We start from the raw sequence: 24,360 nt of genomic DNA on the forward strand, positions 1-24,360 counted from the left end.
CATCCTGAATACTCAGTGCCTGCTTATTGAAGCTCAAATAACTTAGATAACATTCAGAACCTAATAGCAATCCTGGAAGAAACCTTTCTAGGTTTCTCAAAACAACTCCCCAATTCTTCATCCATGCTTCAGCACAACTGGACAACTCACAGTGATGCCTCAGTCCTTCCCTATACCTTTGCCCATTTTCTCTCTGTCATCATCCATGCCTCATTTCTACTTATGGAATCCTTTCATTCCAATTCATTAGACTGAGCTCTATGAGAGCAGACACTTTAACTGTTTTTCTCACTCTAGTGCCTAGCAAAGTGCCTGACATATGCTAATGTTCAAAACACATTTATTACATGGATAAATATACAACCCAAGTACTATCTCTTTTATCAATAATTCTCAACTAAAAATTATCTATCCTGTCAAATCCTACTGTACTTGGACTGTGTCTACTTTATGGTGTTTTTCATAGTCTATAACAATTAAACGTCATTATTTTGATTAGAAGTTTATGACAATCTTTAATGCAGGAACATCCTCTTCTTTATCTTTAAGTCTTCCACCATACTAATCAGTTAAAGTTTTTTGGTATTTTTCACTAAAATGACTAAATGAATGAATGAGTCTCTTTCATTGGCATGCTATGAAACTGTAGAATTTTTGTGCATGTTAAAGGGAATTCTATAAGCATAGCAAATGTGGTAAAAATTATGATTAAATTTTACTTCTGTATTTTTAAATAACTAGCAGGCTTCTAACCAAAAAGTTAGTGCTGATGGCTCTGAAGAGACTATTGTTAGCAGCTGGCCAAAGAAAATTAAAATGTTCAGAACTTCATATTAGTGACAGGGATGCCATAGAGCAGTGCTTTTACAAAGCCAGTGCTTTGTAACCTGAGCAGCAACACTGCATTACAATAGACTCTTTAGAGAAAGTAAAAAGAAAATAGAAACAAAATAGGAAAATGTCTCTGTCATTCCCAATCTCCAAGTTATACCAATGACCTCAAAACAATACTACTTTCAACGAGTAAGAAGAAAGGCACAGTCTTGAACAGATATTATCTATATGAATGACCAATGAATACATGAAAAGACGCTTAATATTGTTAGTCATCAGAGCAATACAACTTAAAAGCACAATGAGATACCACTTCAGATCCTGTAAAATGGCAAAAATTAAAATGACTGATGAGATCAAATGTTGATGAAGATGTAAGGCAAACGGAGCTGTCCACCATCACTTGTGGAATTGTAAAATGGCACAATCACTTTAGAAAACTGTCTGGCTATATCTTACACAGTGAAACGTTTGACTCTCAAAATAAATGAAAACATATGCTCACAAAAAGACTTCTACACAAATATCCATAGCATCTTTGTTCATAATAACCAAATACTAAAAACAACGTGAATGTCCATCAAAAGGAAAATATACAGACAAATTGTGGTATATTTATAAAATGGGATATTAATCAGCAATAAAAAGGAACGAAATACTTATACACTCACGATATGGATGAATCTTAAAACTAGTATGCTGATCAATAGTACATATTGTATGATTCCATTTATATGAATTTAAAACTGACAAAACTAACCAATGGTGATAGAAATCAGAGCAATAGGTTCCTATAGGGGGTGGGATTGACTGGAAGATGGATGAGGAAACTTTCTAAGGTGGTAGAAATGTTATATTTTTTGATTGAGGTGTCAGTTTTATGAGTACAACTGCTTGACAAAACTTAACAGATCAAGCACATAACATCTGTGAGTTCCCCTGTTCTAGGGACATCCATCCTCCTGTATATACCCACCACAATCACACCAAGCAAGAAAACATGGAAAGTATATTAGATGGCAGAATCTGAATATTACACAAAATATCTTGACAGATTGAAATGATAAATGTAACAAGTTCAAATTTTATATGAGAATAAACTCTTTATTCTCTGCCAAATAAATGTTTCATCTTATATGAAAGGTCATCTCAATTAAGAAATAAAAACAATATCACTTTTAACCACTTACCTTTCTTCACTTATAAACTACTTTAGCCGTGCTCACAGTGAGAACAGCCAACAAATTTAATTTCTCTCTCTCACACAGTAGTACATATAGATTTTTCTTATGCAAGAAGAGAACTAGCTAAGACACAGGCTGATTGCCAAATCTCAGTCAACTGTAGACACAATTTAAAAGGGTTCAGAAGACTAATCAGGTTATATAGGGACAGACTTAGTGAACCATCAGGGAAATTACACTATTTGCTCTTTTATCCCCATATAAAATGATCAAATTGGACAATCTATAAGACAAGCAAAGTGGCATTCTTCTTTCAGGAAAGTGTGTGGGGCAGGGGTGGGTAAGTTTATTAGATCAAAAAGGAAAAAAAGTAGCCATCTCATGATATTAATTTTTAAAAGAGAAAATGGCTCAAGCAGGCTGTATGGCTTTTAAGAATAAAATTATGACAGTATAATGATAAATAATCTCAGTGAGTATAAAAGAACGGGTCGTGTCTAACGAGAATCATGCCACTATATGGGGAAAACTCAAATGAGCTCAGATAATAAAAGGGTATGAAAATAGAAAGAAAAGAGGAACACATGACCTAAGGCAAATATTAACAACATGGAACTGTATAAATAGTGAGGAAAAGCTGAACCTGGAATGAATGGAAGCTTGTGATAACATTGAAGAGAACATTCAGGGCCTTTTTACTTCTGTTTGGAGAAAGAAGAACCGGAAAGATGAAGGTTCACTGATTGGGGCAGAAGGGGGCAGGTTAGTGATAAAGGTGACACAGAAAGCAGTACTGCTCAGCTCCTCTTGCTTGTCTGCTCTGTCAAGGAGAATGTTCATCAGACTGGAAAAGGAATAACCATATGAGGGAAGTGAAGCCCAAAATAGGTGAGGGAATTTTGAAAGAGCACCTTGCTGCTCTAAGTGAGCTAAAATCTCTGGCCCCAGACCAATTATATTCCAGGGAGATGAGAGAATTCGCACAACACAGTCCTACTCTGCTGTCAGTGGTCTTTGAAGAACTATGTTAACACTGGAGATGGGCAAATGTCATTCCAATTTTCAAAACTGGGAAGAAGTCACTGCAATTGCTATCCAACTATTCCTGCTAAAGAACATTTCTGGATGACTGAACAAGGAGCAAACACTCGTTAACAAAGACAACGTGGAGGCAGCTAATTTCCTCTTGTATGACAACTTTGTTCTTATGGTGGACGTGTGCCTGTGTTTGTGGTTTAATCTCTTTTGCGGTTGGAAAATTGAATTTCACATTTCTAAACAACTTAAAATAACTTCTTTTTTTCAGCTAATAAAAATGTTCCCAGTTCCTATAATGAAGTAACTATATCAGTACTTCATTGTGTTCTACAAGGAGCAGCATGATGTGCAACTGCTCACTGCCTGAACAAGTTTGAAGTCCTCTGGCTAATAATAAAGAGAGACAATGATCTGGTTCATGAACCATTTTGTGTATTTGGCATGGCAACAATACGTTTCCTTGACACAAGAACAGAAAAAGAGGAAATAAGATTGCAGGGGAGTTGAGAAATCTACACTGGAGGGAGACTTCTGAAAAGAAGGGCATGTTAGAGCTAGACTAGATGAATATCCAGAAAAATGTTAAAGGTGATCACTGAGAAATGACATTACTGTTTATTTTCATTCTTTTTGTTTTCTTTTATCATTTTGAATGTATTTTTAAAATGAAGAGGTATGCTTTTATAATCAGAAAAGATAATTCTATATTCATTTGGAAAATAAATTAAAATATTACCCATACAAGATATTTTATCATGATTTTTAAGTTAAGAATGAGAGAATAGACAAAGCAGTCTTTCCAATGCTTATATTTTAACTATTTAAAGGCAATATTTTTAAATAAGGTTATTTCATTTTACCTACTGTTTATAAGGCAGCAGCATCTATAAATGTAATTTACTACTATATATGCATAAGTAGAATTACCAAAATTTCTTATGGGTGTAGTTATGCATAGTGGGCAAAATTTATCCAAAGTAATAAATAATTTTTCATCACTTCTCAACATTATTAAGCTATTCTAATATCATTTCATAGCATTCTTTAATGGTATTTTTCTACATATTAGTTTTGAATAAATCAATGTCTAACATGAAAATATCTAGGGAGAAGTGCTGTTAAAAAAGGTTGTTAGGAGTTTCATAGGTTTAGTTTACTCGATGCCTTATGAACATGATGTGCTTTATAAAAACAGAGACAAATACGAGGAAAACTTAGAATTATTAAGACCAACATATTTTAGGAAATAGCTAGAAACAGATCCAACTTTGTTTGGACATTTAGAATAAAAGGGTAATAAGTATTGTCATATTTTGGAGGTGTTTCGTCAAAACTCCCACTCCACATCATTCTTTTTCTACATTCACCTTCTTTTTCTTTTCCTTGGCCTTAATATAAAACTTCAGTCTCTATCTTCCCTCGTTCCAATTTTTTTTTCTATTAATATTTCATTTTTTAGTTTGAAATTTTGTTATACACTGTCTCAAATCCATTGTGGATTGAAGAAGGGTATAAATCAATAAAACCTAAAATTCAATTTACTCCCTTACACAAGCAATTTAGATGTTTTAATTAGTAAAGATAAAATAGTAAGGTTAGCTTTGTATTCTACATTTAAAGCAATATCACATTCACAATGGGAAAACAAAAAAGTAAGGAAAAAAAGAGAAAAAGGATCAATCTGGGACATTTACAATACATTCCAGATTCAGTAACAACTTCAATTATCTGCCTACTCATCTCTCCTGGAATGATCTTTTGTTAAAACCATGAAACGTATTACCATATAGAAATTTTGATAATGTCAAGCATACCAAGATATTTTTTATACTATGCAAGAGAGTAATTACAATTATCTTATTATGATATTATCTTACTTTTCTATATTTTATAAAGGGCTGTCAGATGATTATGCCATTTGAGACCACACAAATTATGAGGTAGGCAAATAATGTGTTATTATTCCCATGTTAAAGATGAGGAATTGGGAGCCTAAATGACTTATTCAAGTTGTCCTGGAGGTACCAGACCCAGAACCAGTGAGATTCTCATTACCCTCATATCAGTGAGATTCTCATTACTCAGTACTGCCTCTTTTCTGACTCGAGTACTTAGATATTACAGATATATGCAGAGACATAAAAAGTAGAAAATACACAAATTGGGAAAATTGCATACATATTTATATTATTAGGAAAATAATAAACCAAATATTTCATTACTATAGCTTTTTCTTTGAAAGTAAAAGATTACTTCATACTGACTTTCCTACTAAACATCTATTTTGCCTTTCCATTTTAATAATGCTGGTGCATCCAATTAAATGTAATCATTGTGTAAAAAAGAATGTGGATCAAAACAATGAGAAAAATCAACTCAATAAATTCGAAGCTGATTTAGAGAGGACCACAGCATCCCTAGATTAGATTACATGTTTTTATAAAGCTGTTATATTAGAATGTCATGCTGACAGGATCGTTGGTAATATATTAAATGGTTAAAGTATACATAGTGAACATTTCTGTAGAGTTCATTGCCTCTAATTTTCTGTTTTCCTTTTAAACAAGAAGGTGAATGATGCAATCGTGGTATTTCCGCTGTTAAACTTAGTGAAAATTCTGTCCACTATCAATCAAATGGATCCTTTCCTTTTTTGTTGTCCAAACAAATATGTTCAAAAGTAACTTATTTTTATTGAAAAATCCTGTGCTAACATGATGAAAAAACACAAACAAGTCTCTAATTTTTTTCAGATGCACTTGCTGGCAAGGTGTACACTGGGGGTAGGAGAAATATTATTCTCATGTTTATGTAATTTAGGTTATGTAGACATACTGGGTGTTGTACAAATAGATAGGTATTTAAACTAGCATGATTTAATAAATAATATTGGCCAATATTCAGAAATGAATATAAGCACATTACTTTTTTCTCTATAAAAATACAAGGCTGAATAAGGCTCACCTGAAATGCTACTGCAACAATGCCTGCTTTGGCCAACAGTAATATGAAATGATTTTTCTCAATGTGTTCTTGCAGTAATAGGTCAGACTGCAATAATGACATGTCAACAAACCACATTTCATGCCATAAAAACCAATGATATATGAAGAATCATTTCATTTTTCAAGTATTTAAAAGATCATATTCTATTTTGAATACCACCGTAAGAATTAGAAACAATGTGAAAGAATAGACATGGTAATAAGTTACTATAATTTTTTTCAAAAAGAGAAGAATTCATAAAAAGAGAAGACAAGAACTCAAAAGAGAACCACAAACACTAAAAAATTTATCTTCCATATTAAAAAACATTAATAATTTATCATTCTTAGTTCAGCAAATGAAGTTAATTTGTTTGAATCTCTGCTCTTCACAACTGAGAGCCAGAAACAAAACTACTGCATGATGATTTAGTGTTCTTGAAAAATAACATTCTCAATTTGCCAATTTTAATACTATTAAGAAAGATATGCCCCACTCCCCAGAGTGGATGGTTATGCAGAAGAAATTTCTTTCAAATATTCATTGTTTTTTTAAATATGAAAATCAATATTTAGAGAAATATTTATGTTGCTCCTACATAACAGCCTTCAGGTAAGTATGGATTAATTTGACAGAGCTCTTACATGCTTAGTTAAACATCGACATTAAGATTTTAATTGACAACCAACATTAACACTTTAGTTCTAGGTATCTAAATGTACAGAAATAAACAAAATAGTAAACATTTGTTCAATAAATATTTATTGAGTGTACTGCATCCTGCATTAGACAGTTCCTGACCTTATAGCATTTTGATCTGGGCATAGACAAACAATAGACAAACGAACATATACAAACAAACAATAAATACAAATTGTGATAAGTGCTATAAAACAAAAACATGGGATGCTGAAAGAGACAATAATGAAAAAAATGCCCAATAATTGAAAAATTGTTAGATTATGTTATAACTTTATACATGGCCTGCAAAGGCTTCTGGGATGAGATTATTGAAATGAAAGATGTGCAAACAGTGATAGAATTAACTATCTATCCAGATGGAGGAAATAAGATGTGTGAAGTACTTAGGAAAGAGCTTAGTAAGTCTGAGTAAAAAAAAAGCTGAAATAAAACAAGAATGGCTTGAAGCTCCTTTAGTGTAGGGGAGGATGGCTTGAAATAAGTTTAAATATACAGATTCATGTACAAAAATGGCAACTGCAACTACAAAATTTTAAAACAAACCAAATGCCCAATAATTGGAGAAAAATTAAGTTAATTATTTGCAATAATATTTGGGATTTTATATTGCATTTAAAATAAAATGAAAAATGTATAATGAATATAATAAGTAAATAAAATATTGGGAAATATTAAATAAAAGATGATAAAATTGCACATACAATACCATTCCATTTTTGAATAGAAAAAACTGAAAAAAGCATCAAAAAGTTGAAAGCAAAGGTAAAATCTATCAGTGAAGGCAATGTATAGGGAGAAAAGCTACAGGTGTTTTAATTTTTAAAGTATTTGTCTGTATTTTTAAACTTCTTTTTACACTGAACTTTGAAATTATAAGCAAAAATGAAAAATAAACATAATACAACTATCATATTGCCTTTCCCCAAATATTAAAAATAAGCTTAAATGGACACAAAATTAAGACTATAGTATTCCTGTGTGTATGTTCACATGGAGAAAAATACTCACTGAGACAAAGTGTTTAAATTCTGTTACCTATGATAGAAATGGAGTGTGTCCATATGTATGTGTGTGAAGGAAAAGTTCATCACTACCAATGCATCTCTCTCTCTGTCTCTTTCTGTCTCCCCCATCCATCATTTATCAGTCTGTGTATCATGAGCAGAAGACATTTAAAATAATATTTGCTATTGAGCTATCATCCAAAATCACTATTGAATTACTTACAAAGCTCAGATGATTGGCCAAACAATGAGATCTTAATTTTTATTCATGAGTTTTGAGGGTAAATCTTTAAATGAACATTTGGTGAAAAAATTTAGCTGATCACTGCTCTTAAATCCATTTGTTTGTCATCTTCTCTTCGCATAAGGAAAGAATGACAAGATCACAGCAATATTCAAATACTCTGGTTTTTATACTCAAAAACACTCTGTGTTTTCTATTAAGCCTTATTCAAGTACATCAGTCCTTTTTAAAAAATAGAAGTGGCAGTAATATTAATACAACGAAAAAAGTTTAGTTACAACTCTCACGTACTGCTTATTTCCTAGCACATATCTAAATAACTAATTTCTGAGAAGCAGATATACACTGCCTTGTTTGAGAAAACAGGACAGTATATATACAATCTAAATTTAAGAGAAATTTGTGCTTAATCATGGAATGGCAAGTGACTGATTTGATACAAAATCCAGAGGAGTAAGGTTTAGATGACACAACAATTTTTCCATTTATGTTATGTGACTTTGAGCAAGTCACTTGATCTCCTTTATTCATTTGTAAAATTTAAAGTATAATAATATTAGCACTTAACACCTAGCACTGTTGCGTGGATAAAATTAGATCTTATGAGTAAGTACGTGGTTCTCACATTTTAAGCGTTTTTGTTCCTGCTCCATTAAGTATTGCTGATAAGAAGTATCTTCTGAAAACTGATTTATGTATATGTTTTGAAGAGCAATTTTTATTTTGAAATATGAGATACTGGTAGAATTTGCTGGGAGTGGTAAATCTGGCCTTAAATTACAAGTGATGATTACCTGCTGTCCTTATCAGGTATCGGTTTGATTCAAAAGCACTGAGTTACTTGTTGCCTTTTAATTGATTTTTACAGATTTTGTTTCCAGCAAGGAGAATGACAAATGTTGATGTAGCCAGCTTTCCAAGGCCTCCTTCACAAATAAACAAATGCTTGGAATTGATTTTGCCAAGTAATAGTTCAGACTAAATTTTCCCCTCATGCATGTTTGCACTGGATGAGAAATGTTTTTCCTTGCCTCTAATATCAGTGAATACCAAGAATAGGTAGGTATGTTTCTGGATCTGTTTCCTCCTTCAGTGAAATGGCAAAAATGTTTGCTATATTTTATAAACGAGAAACTCAGTCCTGCACCAAGACAATCACTTTGTTTCCTTAATAAAGAAAAGTAATGACAACAAGAACTAGGCCAGATGCCAAAGGCTGCTATATTGGCCAGGCTTCTGCTGTAACAGGTTAGGTACATCTATCTTGGGTAACATCCAACCCATTGAAAATGGCTTCCTTGTTACTGAGAATTATTGTTATAGTCAGAATGATGTTTCTCATCATAAGCTTTTGACTATGGAGATTCAAAAATCAATCAATCAATCCAAGAAGCAAACAACAGTCAAAAGAATGTTTGGAGGTTTTTTTTGTTTTTGTTTTTGTTTTCTTCTTTAAATAATGCCTAGCTTTGAAAGAACTCTATTGTGACTGAACAGCGTTAAACCACCTAATTGATCTTTAATACATTAAGCAAATTCACTTAATTCTGGAGCATCTTAGTGGCTTTCAGGAAAATTCTAAATGGACATTCATAGAGAACAAGGTATTCTGCTAATAAATATACATTTTTATTTGTATAAAGGATTCTAATGTTCTGTTCATATTTCTCTCTCCTTCTGTATTTGAATAGCAACATTTCCATATTCAGTAGGACCAGGTGCTCTGAGGTATTATTCCAGCACTAGAAGTGGATAATAACTACACAGAGTTCTATACATTAATTTCAACTCCTCACTAACTTTAGTTAAAAATTAAGAATTGATGAGTCCACATATTGGATGTAGAAGAAAAGAGTGACTATTATTTTTTCAGGTGTCCAGTGGGCATCAGAGAACAGTGGTTAATATAAACTACAAAGAAAAATTAATTTCATTGCACCCACAGCTGTCAAGTATGTCTGAAGTTTTGACTTATAAAGTGTTATAATAATGTATGTGGCTTAGGATATTAGTAATATCAGGATATTAGTAAGAGTAAATTAGCAACAAGGTTTGCACACACATAAAAAAAAGACTCACTAGGAAAAATGCTGTTTAAAAATAATAACACTAAGAGCAATACTATATTGAATTCCTATAGTATTTAACAAAGCATATTAAATTCATTCAAAAAAGTTTCACATATTAAGCCTATGAAAAATTGGGGCCATATCTTATACCAATCTTATAACTTTGAAGAATGATCAGTGATATTCAGAGCAATTGTATTAGTCAGGGCTCTCTCTCTTTCTCTGTCTCATTCTTGCTCTTGAAAGCAAAAGTGAAAGAGTGAGAGGGAGAGAGAGACTTATTATAAACAATGGGCTCATTATGGAGGCTGATAAGTCCCAAGATTTGCAGTCAGTGAGCTAGAGACCAGGAGAGCCAATGATGTAGTTCTAGTCTGAGTCCAAGGCCCTGAAAACCAGGATAGACAATAATGTAAGTTCCATTCTGAGAACTGGAGGGTTGAGACCTAAGACAAGGCAGTTTCAAATTGACTCCAAAGGCAGTAAATTTCCCAGCTCAAGCCATTAGGCAGGAGGATTTCCTTTTAATCAGTCTTGTGCTATTCAAATCATCAATTGATTGGATGAGACACACCCACACAAGGGCAATCTGCTTTACCTACTCTACTGATTCAAATGTTAATCTTGTCCAGAAACAGCCTCACAGACATACCCAGAATAATTATTGACCAAATGTCTGGGCACCCTGTGGCCCAGTCAAGTTGACACATACAAGTAAGCATCACAGAAATTAAGTAATTTATTAAAGTCAAATTGATGAAGTTGAGATTTTTATTAACCATCAGTTCTAACTTCTAGTCTAATATGGCTTTTCTTTATTCTATATTACATTTCTTACACAAATATTATTAAAGCAAGTTTGGTAAAGATTATAAATTTCTTTAGGTCAGAGATACTGCCTTATTCAATATATAAAGAAAGTGCAGACATATTTGATAGACCCGGAACAGTTACTGTCTGATGCTAAGGTTTCAACTACAGATATGAGAAATAAGTGTCCTTGTGCTTTTTATCTGTTTGATTGTAGCAGCCAAGATTGAATGGTGGTGGTGGGGGGGGGGGGGGATACAGAAGAAAAACAGACCAATACAGTAGAAAACATGGAGAGAGAATTTTTACAACTCAGAATAAACTTATACATAGTGAAGGGCCTGTTTTATTCCAAAAAATAGTCTAAACTTTGAGTTAAAATGTTGGTTAAAAGGACACAAAGAATGATAATGTATTATAATGATGAATATACCAATTATCCTGATTTGATCATCACATATCACACACAAGTAGTCAACTCTGTACCCCACAAATATGTTTTATCAATTATGTTTCAAGAAAAAAAGAAAGAAAAAGAAACTTTGAGAGGTATTTGTTGGATTATATATTCGTTTTTGTTGGAAACTTGCTTTAATCTTATCAAAATATTTATAGAAAAAACCTTACGAAGTGTTTCCTTATGGGTTCTCAAAGTTAAAAATCATTTTGACATTGTGCTTTCATTAGAATATATAATAAAAATAGTTTCTAAATACACTTCTTGTGCAGAATGTCTTCATAATGTAAGTGAAAAGCATAAAAATATACTGCAAGAAATTACGTTTATAAAAAGTCTTTGCCATTTTTACTTTTTTGAACTAAACAGTTCATGGTCCTTTTGGGTGAGCTTTTTACATATTTAAAATGTTCTTTTACTAGATAGTTCATTCAAATAGCTCTTCTTGGAGTCAATCTTAAAACTTTATTTTGAAATAACATACTTTTTCCCTAAAGTATGTCTGTTATTATCTACACCAGTAGAGTAGCAGGTAAGTATGTGCTAAGAAAGTACAATTTTCTGTTTTTGTCAGTACACAATATTGTATTCACCATACTAGCTAAGGGACTATAATGGTATTAAGATCACCCTTATAATACGATGTTATCTGTTATTTTTCTTTCCTCAAGCTTGTTGGCTTTCACCCAAACACAAAGTTAACTTAAGTTGTGATTATGAGAAAATGGTATAGTAAGTTAAGCAATAGATTTAAAAAAATGGCTCAATTACTCAAGTTCATGTGCTACAGTTTTAACAGTGCCAATATTTACCAAGATTAAATCAATAAAAGCATTAATAACTCAGATTGGTAAGTGTTTACTGAATTCCTGCCATATGTAAGGCACTCTACTCAATCTGAACTGAAATAAATATAAGATTTGATTATTACCTCTAGAAGCTTAAGACTATATTAGGAAACAAGGTGTAAGCATATAAAAGTTAAATAAAGTTTTAAATATAGTTTCAAGGTAACAGAAGACATGCTATTTGGCAGTATGTGATTAACTTCCCAATGGATTACATAGACAAGAGATTGTAGTTCTTAAGAGAGACAGAGAGATCTCTTAAAGGATGATAAACAAAAGGCCTACAGAAGAGTAATTTGTGTTTTCCTGAAAATCAAATGTATTTTGAGAGTTGATGAGATATGCTTGATGGCATATACAAGAATTAGAAAATGAATAACACAGGTAGACTTATGAAAGCATAATATTGATAGAATAGGCCTTGAATACAAGGAATGGGGATTTTCTAATGGGGATCTTGTAAATAAAGGGATCTACTGAAGGTTTTAAGCAGACAAATGATATGATAGAAATGGTTTTTATGGCTACTCACAGTGTTATAAATGGATTGGAAAAAAGCATGTGAAGATAGAGAGACCAGATCAGAGGCAATTATAATGACTTTTATCTAAGAAAGGTACTATGATTTTTATCTATAAAAGATTTTCAGGGAAAAAAAAGTATTCAGAAATAAAAGTGTGGCCTGCAATAGAAGTGAAAGAAGGAGTTTGAACTTAGAGAGGCTGAAAGAAACAGGAAGTCACCTGGGGCATGGGTGACTTTGGAGAGGAGGGTGGGGATAATTTTTTTGAAATTATATAGAAATTGCAACAAAAAAGAAAACTCCAGGCTAATATCTTTGATAAATATACATGCAAAATTTCTCAACAAAATTCTAGCAAACTGAATCCAACAGCACATCCAAAAGATTATACAGCATGATCAAGTGGGATTCATCATAGGGATGCAAGGATGTTTCAACATAAGCAAATAAATAAATGTGACACACCACATCAACAAAATAAAGGACAGAATCCATATTATTATCTCAATAGACACAGGAAATCATTTGATAAAATTCAACATCCCTTCATGATAAAGACTCTCGATAAACTAGGTATAGAAGGAAAGTATCTCAACACAATGAAAGACATATATGGCAAACCAAAAAGCTTTTCCTTTGAGAACAGGAACAAGACAAGGGTGCCCACTCTCGCCACTCCTATTCAACGTAGTATTGGAAGTATCGGCCAGAGCAATCACGTGAGAGAAAGAAATAAAGGACAACCAAATTGAAAAAGATGATGCCCTAATTTAAGAACATCCCTTCACAATTTTGATTTTTTGATTTTTTTGCTTCCTAATATTGAATGTCTTTAAAACTGAGAACAGGAGGGATTTATGGTGGTCACGGTAAATAGGGTTAATAGATACTTCTGAGGGAAGTGAGGGGGTGAGACCTGTGGATATTTGAAGGAAAAAAAAGTTGAATTTCAAGAAAGGATGGTGAAGGATTTAAGTTGCAATTAATTAGGGTTTTGAGTAGCTAATTTTTTAAAAGAATAAACTGGCATATCTCTTTGATAAGGAGCAAGTGATAAAAAAAAAAAGAGTCAAATTGTCCCATATCCCAAATACATGATCCTATATACAGAAAAACCTAAATACTCTACCAAAAAATTCCTGGAGCTGATAAATGAACTCAGTAAAGTTGCAGGATACAAAATCAATACGAAAAAAGCAGTGGCATTTTTATACATCAAGAATGAACTAGCAGAAAAAGAAATTAAGAAAGCAAGACCATTCACAATAGCTACCAAAATAATAATACACTTAAGAATAAATTTAACCAAAGAAGTGAAAGTTCTGCACAATGAGAACTACAAAACACTGCTGAAAGAAATCAAAGGGGATGCCAAAAATGCAAATTAAAACCACATTGAGATTTCATCTCAATCCAGTTAGACTGGCTATAATCAAAAAGAATGAGAATAACAAATGCTGGTGAGGACATGGAGGGAAGGGAACTCTCCTACACAGTTGGTGGGACTGTAAATTAGTACAGCCACTATGGAAAACAGTGTGAAGGTTTCTCAAACAACTACAGACAGATCCTCCATATGATCCAGCAATCCCACTCCTGGGTATATACCCAAAGGAATGGAAATCATCATGTCAGAGGGATACCCGCACTCCCATGTTCATTGCTGTTCTATTTACAATAGCCAAGAGTTGGAACCAACCTAAATGTCCACCAATAGTTGACTGGATAAGGAAAATGTGGCATATATATACAACGGAATAACATTCAGCCATAAAAAGAATGAAATTCTGCCATTTGTAGCAGCATGGATGAGCTGGGAGAAAATTATGTTAAGTGAAACAAGCCAGGCAGAGAAAGAGAAATATACTATATGTCCTCACTCCTAAGTTGGAGCTAAAACAAATAAAATAAAAAATAAATGAAAGAAAGGGGGGGGGGGAGAAGGAAAGAAAGAAAGAAAAAGAAAGAGAAAGAAAGGAAAGAAGGAAGAAAAGAAACAGTGATCACAATAATACATTGAATTTTCAGGAGAGAAGAGAACTGTGGTTACTAGAGGTAGGATGAGGAGGTTAGAGGGGGGTCAGTGAGAAATTGGTTAATAGGCACAGGAATACTTACATTTTGTAATTATGAACATGCTAATTATCTAATTTGGTCATCACACATTGTACACAGGTATTGATTTTCAACTTTATGTTTCAACATCAAAAACTTTTAAAAAAGTCTTCCCAGTCTCAGAATTTCCAGTGTACTTTGTATAATAATTATCTATACACCTTATATTTATATCCATTTCTTAGCATTTTCTTGAGAACAGGAAACATGTCTAATATAATTTTATCTCCTTATGCATGCTTAGCAGAGAGCTCTTCTCATAGAAACCAAAAAATATAAATGGAATTTTTGATACCTATAATAATACTTTGAAATACTACTTTTGATTAATTTTTAGGAAACAAATACAAGAAATATATTCCTTCTTTTAGAAAACTGCTTTGTTATAGGCATCCCAGGTCTCCTTGTAACTCCTTTCATATTTAAGATTCTGGTAGCTTTTAATCAGACATTGATGACTGAGAAAAGTAATCCACTAAGAGAGCTGGGAAAAGATTTATATTCAAGTATCTATTTTAGTTGTATAGCTACAAAATAAATTTACAACATTAAATACATATTATTAGAAATATTATAGGGTATCATTATGTTTTCCCTCCTCCTTTTCTTAGATCTTATACTTTAGTGTGGCAGAGGGCAGCAGGACAAGGGTATGAATGAAAATGAAGCTAGAAATAAATTAAAATTATTTACCAATGCAAAAAGAAATCACATTGGCCTTATGATAGGGCATTGTCCTTCACAATCACCAAGAGTCTACAATACAAAACCAGCCACTCTCTTGGGAGATTAGAAAGTTTGGGGGAAATCTAATTATATTTTATTTGCAGAAGGAATCAATATGGCAGTACTTCTCAAGTTCAATTCAATCACAAATGTGAAGAACAGATTTGCATTTACATCTAAGCAGAAGCACAATGGATTAAAAAGACTTGAATATAATTTAGCCATCTCTTTGTCAAAATAGGGCATACATTGAACATAATGACACTCAAGGCCAATCTTCCAATAAATTACCCTATAAAAGTTCCATAAAAAAATTTAATATGGTACAGGTTTGGGAATATAGGTAATTAAATGTGTTGCAGAGGTAGAAAGAAGGCCTTGGGAAAAGTAGAAGATTGTAATTAAGAGTTGAAAGAATAATTCTGAAATAAATAGATTATTTTAGAAAAATCTTATCAGTATGCTAATCACTTTAGTTCCCTTATCCTGGGAGAGAATCTTAAATAGGTGCTCGGGTCAATGGTAGCCAACCCCTTGGCGTTTTCAGATGCTAGGAGTTTCGTGATAGACAGGCTCTAAACCTTGATTAGTTTTCTAATAAGAACACTGTTGCTTGTCAATCTCTAATCTTTTTAATACGCTAATGTCAGATGGAAACAAAATCGACTCCTAGATGGCAAGCAAGCTGCACTGGGATTGGGTAAGGCTAGAAACCATCATCTGCAACACAGAGATAAGCAAGGCTGAATTCTCTGTGGTCTTTTGAGACTGTATTATTTGAAATGAAGAATTTACATTTACAAGCAGAAACAGTAGCTAAAAATCTCATTTTTAATGACTTTTGAGTAGCCATGGTTTTTGGTTTTTCATGCGAGTCTATAAGAGACTTAACAAAGACAGGAATGCAGGCACAAAAAATTACAGCAAATTAACAGAATCTGGGACTAAAATAGGAAAATGTAACTGTATCTCGAAAGTGTTTGTGATGTTGGCTGAAAGGGCAAACTGTACAGGGTTTGTTTAAACAAAAGTCATGTAAATCTTTGCTCAGCTGGTTGTTCGGGAAAAATAAATGGAAGCAAACAGAAAAACAGTCCACAGGCTAGAAGAGTTTGTCAAGGATGATAACGGGCACTGAAGCAACAGGATTTAAAATGATAGCCCGGCCTCTGTAAATAATGCAAGCTCTTCAGGATGCACTAGAGACCAAACTCGACAGCGTGATAATTTTAGCTAAAAACCTGCTATTCCCACCATGAGACTCCATAAACTAAAGAAGAAAGCTGAGGAATTTTACACACCCAAACTGACAACTGTTAGAAGCGTGGGAAACCTGGCACCTTTAAATCTCAGATTTTATCCGTTAGTTGCCCATGATATTGCCTGGGAGATTTTGCAGCACTTAATCTGGAATAAGGAAGACAGTTAAAGCTTCTCAGTTTTTGTTTAACTGTGCTAAAAATAGGAGTGACAGGTCTGAAGCAAAAATTCTGTGCCGTTGTATGCCAACAAAATTCAGTTGACAACATAAAAAGTAAAATGACTATAAATGAGCTAAGGATACAAAAGTTAATTAGGAAAAATTCCCACGAATGCTGTCCCTTCCCCCCTAAATTATTTACTTCTTCATTGAAACCCTCTAACGTCAATAAAATAAACTTGGTAGGACAGGTGAGAAAAATCTTCTTAAGGATCCAAAACTAATAACCCCATGTATCATCTGGAGAACAGTCTGGCAAGAGGCCTTCTTTACTCATTAATCTTCTGTGGGCTGACCACCTGACAGAAGGTGGGGCTGCTCCCCCAGACACGGGATTCCCACAACACAGATGAACGTGCGATAAACCGGCCTGATGTTGTGTATCAGTCACGTGCACAACAACACTGGAGCATCACTAGATCACAGAAATTTTTATTCCACGTTATACAGGAGCAAACACCTACTTTATATCTGACCTCACCACTCCAGATTAACTGCACATATATAGGGATATCTTCCTTGCAATCTTGTGCCCACAAAACATCAAGGGAACTGCTAGGACAGGTTTAAAACACCAAGTGAGGAAATTCAATTGTCATCTGGTGCTCAAAGTGAACTCAAGAGAAGCTTAAGAATTCAAAAAGGTCACAGACACTTCTTCAAAGCTCCAAATAAAGAGGGAAGGGGAGGAGGGTTAACGACAATTGGTTAATGGACACAAAGAATACTTACGTGTTGATATGATGAATATGCTAATTATCCTGATTTGATCATCACCCATTGTACACAGGTATCGATATTCAACTGTGAACCCCACAAACGTGTAATACATTATGTTTCAAGTAAAAAAAGCTCTAAATAGTTGTTTGTTGATGATAATGAATTCTGAGTCATCTGAGCCATATGAGAAAGCACCCCTAGTGTCTTCCCTAAGTGCCTCTCAACTCACTTGTGACTTCAGGGAAATGGTGGCATTCCTGAAATTCTAAGTTCTGTGTGCATGTGCATGAGCGTGCATAACTTATTACACCTGTATGTATTTATTTAAATATTTATTTATTCAGTTATTGCAGAGGGGCAAGAGGCAGTAAAATTAGTCCTCAGGGTGAAAAATGAGTAGCAAAACTTTAAAACTGCCAGTGAACATTCTAAAGGTTGAAAAGACAGTTTAGCATAATAAATGCATTAGAAATAGAAAGAAAAATATACAAAAATGAAAATAGGTTCGTAGGATTATGGCTGATTTTATTGGTCTTCTGTGTACTTCTTGTGTTTTTCAAATTCTACAATGAGCATTTATCACTTTTCTAAAAAGGAAAAATAAAACACAAACAAAAATTGAAAAGTTATATGTTTTGTGGATAATTTATAGCACATCTTTGGAGATTTTTACATTAGAATCTAGCACTGGCTAACCAGAAATTTTTTGTTGTTGTTGTTGTTGTTGTTGCTGTTGTCTATAAAGAAGGAAGGCAGGCAGAGAGGGAGAAGCAAAGGAGGAATAATAGTGCACATAACTCGCTCCATTCAAGAGCAAATTAAGTTTCTTTCTTGAGTAGTCACTCCGTAAATGTTAATTGATGATAATTAAGAAAAATAAGTTTTCTCTTTAGTGAATGCCACAACACAATTCCATATTTTCACATTAGCTAAAGGTTAAAGCCAAATTGATACAGTACAACTTTGCAGTTGGGTGTTAAGTGCCTTTCATAGAAGGGGCAGTATCCGTGGTGAATCTAAAGACCTCATTTACTTGTCAAATGCATCTTTGCCACTATTTTCTATTTCTCCCTGTACCACTAATGACACCCACAATTGTACACATGGCATTTGATTACCATTTCTTCTATGCCTATTTTTTTCTTGTGGACAAATAGAAAAACATATCAAGGACAAAAAAGGACTTCACATCTCATCATATCACAGTATCCTCAGCATCAAAAAGAGTTGCAGGCATGCAGCAGGACCAAAACAATAAAAAAAAAGCATTGAATTAATAAATTAGTGAGTGAGAGAATAAATAAATGCGGAAGTAGATAATGAGCCAGGATAATAAATGATGAACTGTTTCAGAAGATCAACAAGATCAACCACTGAGAAAGAAACAACCACCCTAAGGATACCAATGCAGTGATGTCATCTATATCAAGGGAAAAGGAAGTTAGTACACTTCCATGGATATTCATGATTTATAACTTGTAATTTGTATATCTTCCATTCCACAATGTGCATTCACTTCTTTTCAGTTAATGTTGTTTTGATCACATGACAGTACAATTAGAACAACCTCAGTCAAATATTGCTGCAAAGAAGTACCCGAATGGGGTGAATCTTAAAGAAAATGTGATGCCTGCATTGGTGAGAATAAACAAGCCACCCTTCATACTGTGTCTTTTGTGGATCTTGCATCATCGTGTATCCAGTCTTGGACTGGTCAGTTTGTTCTCTTGGGTCTTAGGATTTTCATCTATAAAATCAGGGTATTGGGTCAGGTGATTGCTAGGTCCTTTATGCTTTAAGGTTTACCTTAGGTCAACCTAGGTTGCACAGTAGAATCACCAGGGAAGCTTTAAAAATTCCCATTCCCAGGCCTCATGCCAGACAAATTAAATCAGAATTTCTTCAGATGGGACCTAGGCACCTCTATTTTTTTTTTTTTTAGAGCTTTCAAGGTGAGTCCAAGGTGTAACCAAGACTGTAAACTACCTCTTTAAAGACTCATTGTTGTCAACTGAGTCAATTAAGCACACTTTAATTTCAGAGCCATAAAATAACCCAGTCTTTGTACTTTTTTTATGCCTAAAGTTACATATTTCTAGAATAAAGATTTGTACACCCATTTTTAAAGGGCACACGGCTTGTTTTTTTATTGCAACTTAATGCAATGGTTAATATTCCAAATTTGGCACCGATGTTTATTATTTCTTAATATTTTCAAGCACGGATGGCTCCATAGTTCAAGATTTCTGCCTATTTAAAAGCAGTTGCATAAAGCATATTTTAGTCTATCAGTGGATGTATATTCTTCCTGCTTTTAATAATGAAAATTTCATTTTAAGCGATAATCCCTAAAAAGGATTTCCTGGCAGAATAGTTTATATCATAAGAGCATATGGGAGTTAAGAATAATTATTCAGAGAGCATCTTTCTCCAAAGAGCTTAAAGCACTTTGTGGAATTCATCTAATTAATGTTCACACTATATCCATGAGAAGGCAGTGGACAGTGAAGCACGGCTGGCTCTGAAGTGAACTCCCATTCCATTCAGTGAGGGTGAGAATAAACTCAGCCCTACAATGCACAGATGCAGGGTTTGTATAGTCTACCACTGCTCATCAGTCTGTGACAAAAACTACATTTTATTATATCAAACAGAAAAGGAGGAAATTCAGTAAACCAGCTGAGTTACTTTCCCCTCATGATTTCAAGTGCCCGAATACTTAAAAACACACAAAAAATCAGTACCTTTAAAAATTCCAGATGCTATAGTATTATATAAATACATACACAATTTGATTAAAATGTGGGGCTTCCTTAGTAGAACAAACACTGTTTACATTGTTTTTCATTCACACAATAAATGGTAAGCATTGTCACTATGTGTGAGCACATTTACGTAGACTCAAATGCTACCAAAATATGCCTGTGTACTTTTAGCCCAGAAATAATGACAGAATTTTAATATCATCTCAAGAAAAGCATTAATCAAATGTATACCTGTTAACATATTTTTGTGGAATGGAAGAGATAGAAAGATGATATTTCATAATAGTTGAAAACAGAAAGGATGATTTGAAAAAAAGTGAAAAGAGAACAACACAAAACAAAAAACAAAACCTCAGTATCTTTACCCTATTTTAAATCACAAGTCTATAGTTGAGCTTTCCTGCTGGGATCAAGTCTTAACCTGACCTTATTTCTTTAACCTGGCCAGATTTCCCTCAGAATAAAATTAATAAAAGAAGCCACTGAAGGCTTACAATTTCATTAAAATGGATAAAAAGTTCTGACTTCATAAAAATTTCATTGGCAAACTCAGAGGCAAGAAAAAAGTACTTATAAATTCTACAATGCATAAACTGTAAAATCTTTTATTTTAAAAACAAAGTATTTGGCAAATAGCATTATTTGTCTTTGCACATAGTCACACCATGCTGACAGAAGATAAGTATAAAGGACAGTAGTTCTCCCTCAAAGACATCTATTTGTACATTTGAGTTGTGCTCAATTTCTCTCCTCATTTTGATTGTAGGGGAATTATTAGTGACTATTTCCTGCCTGAAAGCAGAGTTGACGCTGATGATTACCAATACAAATAAAAACCATCAAGTCTAGGTAGACAATTTCAAGAAAAGGCATCAACGAACCGATATTAAAAGTCTTTAATGTTTATGATTTCAGGCCATCCTTTGTACCAATTCGTGACTCCATATTTTCCCATTTAAAATAGTTGTTCAAAAATTTCAGTGTTGAATTGCTTAGAATTTATAATGCTGCCAAATAAATGAATAACCTCTTAAATGTATTTCCTTACCTATACCCAACATACTTTTCTTATAGACATTTCCATGATAAATTTATCCTGAATAAAAATAATAGCAATACCATATAATGCTTTCATGTAATTTAAATATAAAGCATTGCATAAAAATAAAACAAAATAATATCATTTGAATATAGTGTTAAGCTTTTGATTTTGGCTAATATTAATAACTAAATGGCCATTAAGTTCAACATACAAAAAATATAAAAGGAAAAGTGTCTAGACTATTTCAAAGTAAATGATTGGTAATTTCTTACATATAAGAACTATTACTATATTCTTACCTCTAGTTTCCTTGAGTAAGCTTCGGGGCTAATTGGACTATTTTAAAACAATTCCTTTTGCTAGAAAAGGAAGGAATTTGCAAAGGCAAAGCTCTATAGCCAATCGGTTAAGAGGTTGCTTCTTGAATTCCATAAAGTGTTCCATATCATACTTTGATAGTGAATGGGGCAGCAGGTGGAGTGAGTTCTTAATGGATGAAGAGTGGTTCTAAAATAAGTTAAGGGTCATATGGGATAAACTTACCATGATGACTTTATTAGCAATACTGCCTGCAGTAGAAACTCTCTTTCTGGAACTTTACTCAGAACCAAGTTTTCTTTTTTTTTTCAACTGGTTCTTCCCTAGAATGTGTTTCCATTAGTTGCAAATTCTTACTACAATCATGTGGCTAATGGATATTCAGAATTCAAAAATGGAGAATTCTTTTCTCAGAAGAGAGTTACAATTTTGAATAAATACTTACAAGTTAGAGACTTCTCCACATAATGCAAACCCATAATGAGGACAAGGCTAAAACCTCTTTAAACGAATAACCAAAATGTAATTTCCAATTGTGTATCTAGAAAAATCCCTGCACAATTAAAAACATATAAAAACGACTTTTGGATACATGACTAGTAAACTATGAGAGCCTGAGCTGCACAGTACTCTGGACCTGTTATAAAGTGAACATTTTAAGCAACTTAAATGCCTTCTATAACATAAAAGCAAATTTGCTTTGATATCTTAGATGAGTTTTACCTAAACTATGTCTTTATCAGTTTAGTAGTTTCAACCACATGAAACACTATTTGATGATTTTGTTAAAAATGATCAAATCAAAAATAGCGATCTATTAGGTCCCACCTAAAATTAGACATTTATGTATAGAATAAGCATGAGAAACTTAAGGGAAATCTTTATGAAATTACTCTCAAAGGCCAGTTTTTACAGAATAAGAGCCAATGTGTGTTCCCTTGAGCTGAAAACTTTCTTAGGTCTCTGACTATTTAAAGGAATATTTTTTCTCTCTTATAAGGTTACTTTTCATACATGATAACAACAATAACTCTGGTGATGTTAAAGCTTTAGGCTTTGATTAAATTCTTGCTTTATCAAATTATCACATTATATAGAAGCCGTGCTTTCCAACAGAGTAACCTGTAGCCACATGTGGCTATATCAATTTAAATTAACTAAAATTAAATGAAGTTAAGACTCCAGTTTTTCATTCCCACTAAGCACATTTCAAGTGCTCAACAGCCATATTATGGTACATTTCTAACATTGCCAAATCTTCTGTTAGACAGGGCTGGTATAGGAACTGCCCATCTGTCTGTCTCTGACACTAGTTTATCCCTAGGGGCTTGAAGGTAGTTATAGCATAATACATTACATACAAACTGGCACATACAAATGTTCAAAAATATAGTGAACCAATTAATAAACCTTGGCATTATTACCACTGATACTACCATACACATAATGCTTCTCAGATTAAAAATACTTTTACATATCAGAGGGTGCCAGAAGCTGGAGTGGAGGAGGGGGCTGACTGCAAAGGGGGTATAAGAAAACGTTTTGAGGTGATGAAAATATTCTATATCTTGATTGCGGTGGTGGTTACATGACTGCCCAAAGTAATCAAACTGTACACCTAAAATAGGGAACTTTATTGTAATTACACTGCAAAACAAAAAGGAATAAGAAAGGAGGGAAAGGGGTGCCTTTATTTGCATTTTACAATTTGATCCTTGAATTTTGGAGTGAACAGACCAGAGGATACTGCTGAAAAACAGCAATCAGAAATATTTGAAAGTCAGAGTAGAAAGGCTCACGTGTGTCTCAGTTGACAAGCAACTTAGGAACACAGATTTCTAAAACTGTCATGGATTTACATACTGCTTAGAGAAGACACTAGCAGGTCTCACTGGGCAAGTCCCCCATTCTCACCCCCACCCCACTGGTTCTCTAATCACTTTTGATTTTACCATCTGTTCCTCCTGGCACAGAGAAAGGTTCAGAAAGAACAGTGACAACTTCAATAAGCTTATCTTCAATGACATTTTTGAAATCATTAGAAGTAAAAAAAAAAAAAAAAAAATTAAATCCGTTGATTTAATCTACTGTTTATTGAGTACTTATTCATGAAGTATAAATTCATGGCTATACCAGTCTGACATGATTTCTCTGATATTATGTGAGTCTAAAATAGTGGCTGGAAAAATATTATGTGTGATCAATTCTCAGTTCCACACAGCACAAAAGTGAAGACTGTCATGCACTTACTGCTCTGAGAAATTCAGAGGGTTAATTAGAAACTGAGATCATGATTTCTTCATCTCATTCTCTGGAAACTAAACCTTGTAATAGAATATGGTAAGCGATTTGGCATGTTCAAGGAAAGGTGAGATTTCCATAAGCCATTCTTTTCTGGGTGCAGCAGGATCTTGACTGGGAATTTCCACTTGAAGGACCTTCTGCCCACCATAATGGTCAAAGCCTGACCCAGCCTGTTAATCTTCAGAGCAGATT

At 33.5% G+C, this 24,360-nt stretch overlaps 1 protein-coding gene across 2 annotated transcripts in view; it reads right to left on the bottom strand.

The window, feature by feature from the left end:
* DMD (dystrophin) overlaps positions 1-24,360 on the bottom strand; it is a 2,107,999-nt gene that overhangs the window by 847,215 nt on the left and 1,236,424 nt on the right. The gene's annotated exons all lie outside the window — the stretch shown is intronic.

This window comes from Cynocephalus volans, chromosome X (assembly GCF_027409185.1).
Source record: "Cynocephalus volans isolate mCynVol1 chromosome X, mCynVol1.pri, whole genome shotgun sequence".
Lineage (NCBI taxonomy): Eukaryota > Metazoa > Chordata > Mammalia > Dermoptera > Cynocephalidae > Cynocephalus > Cynocephalus volans.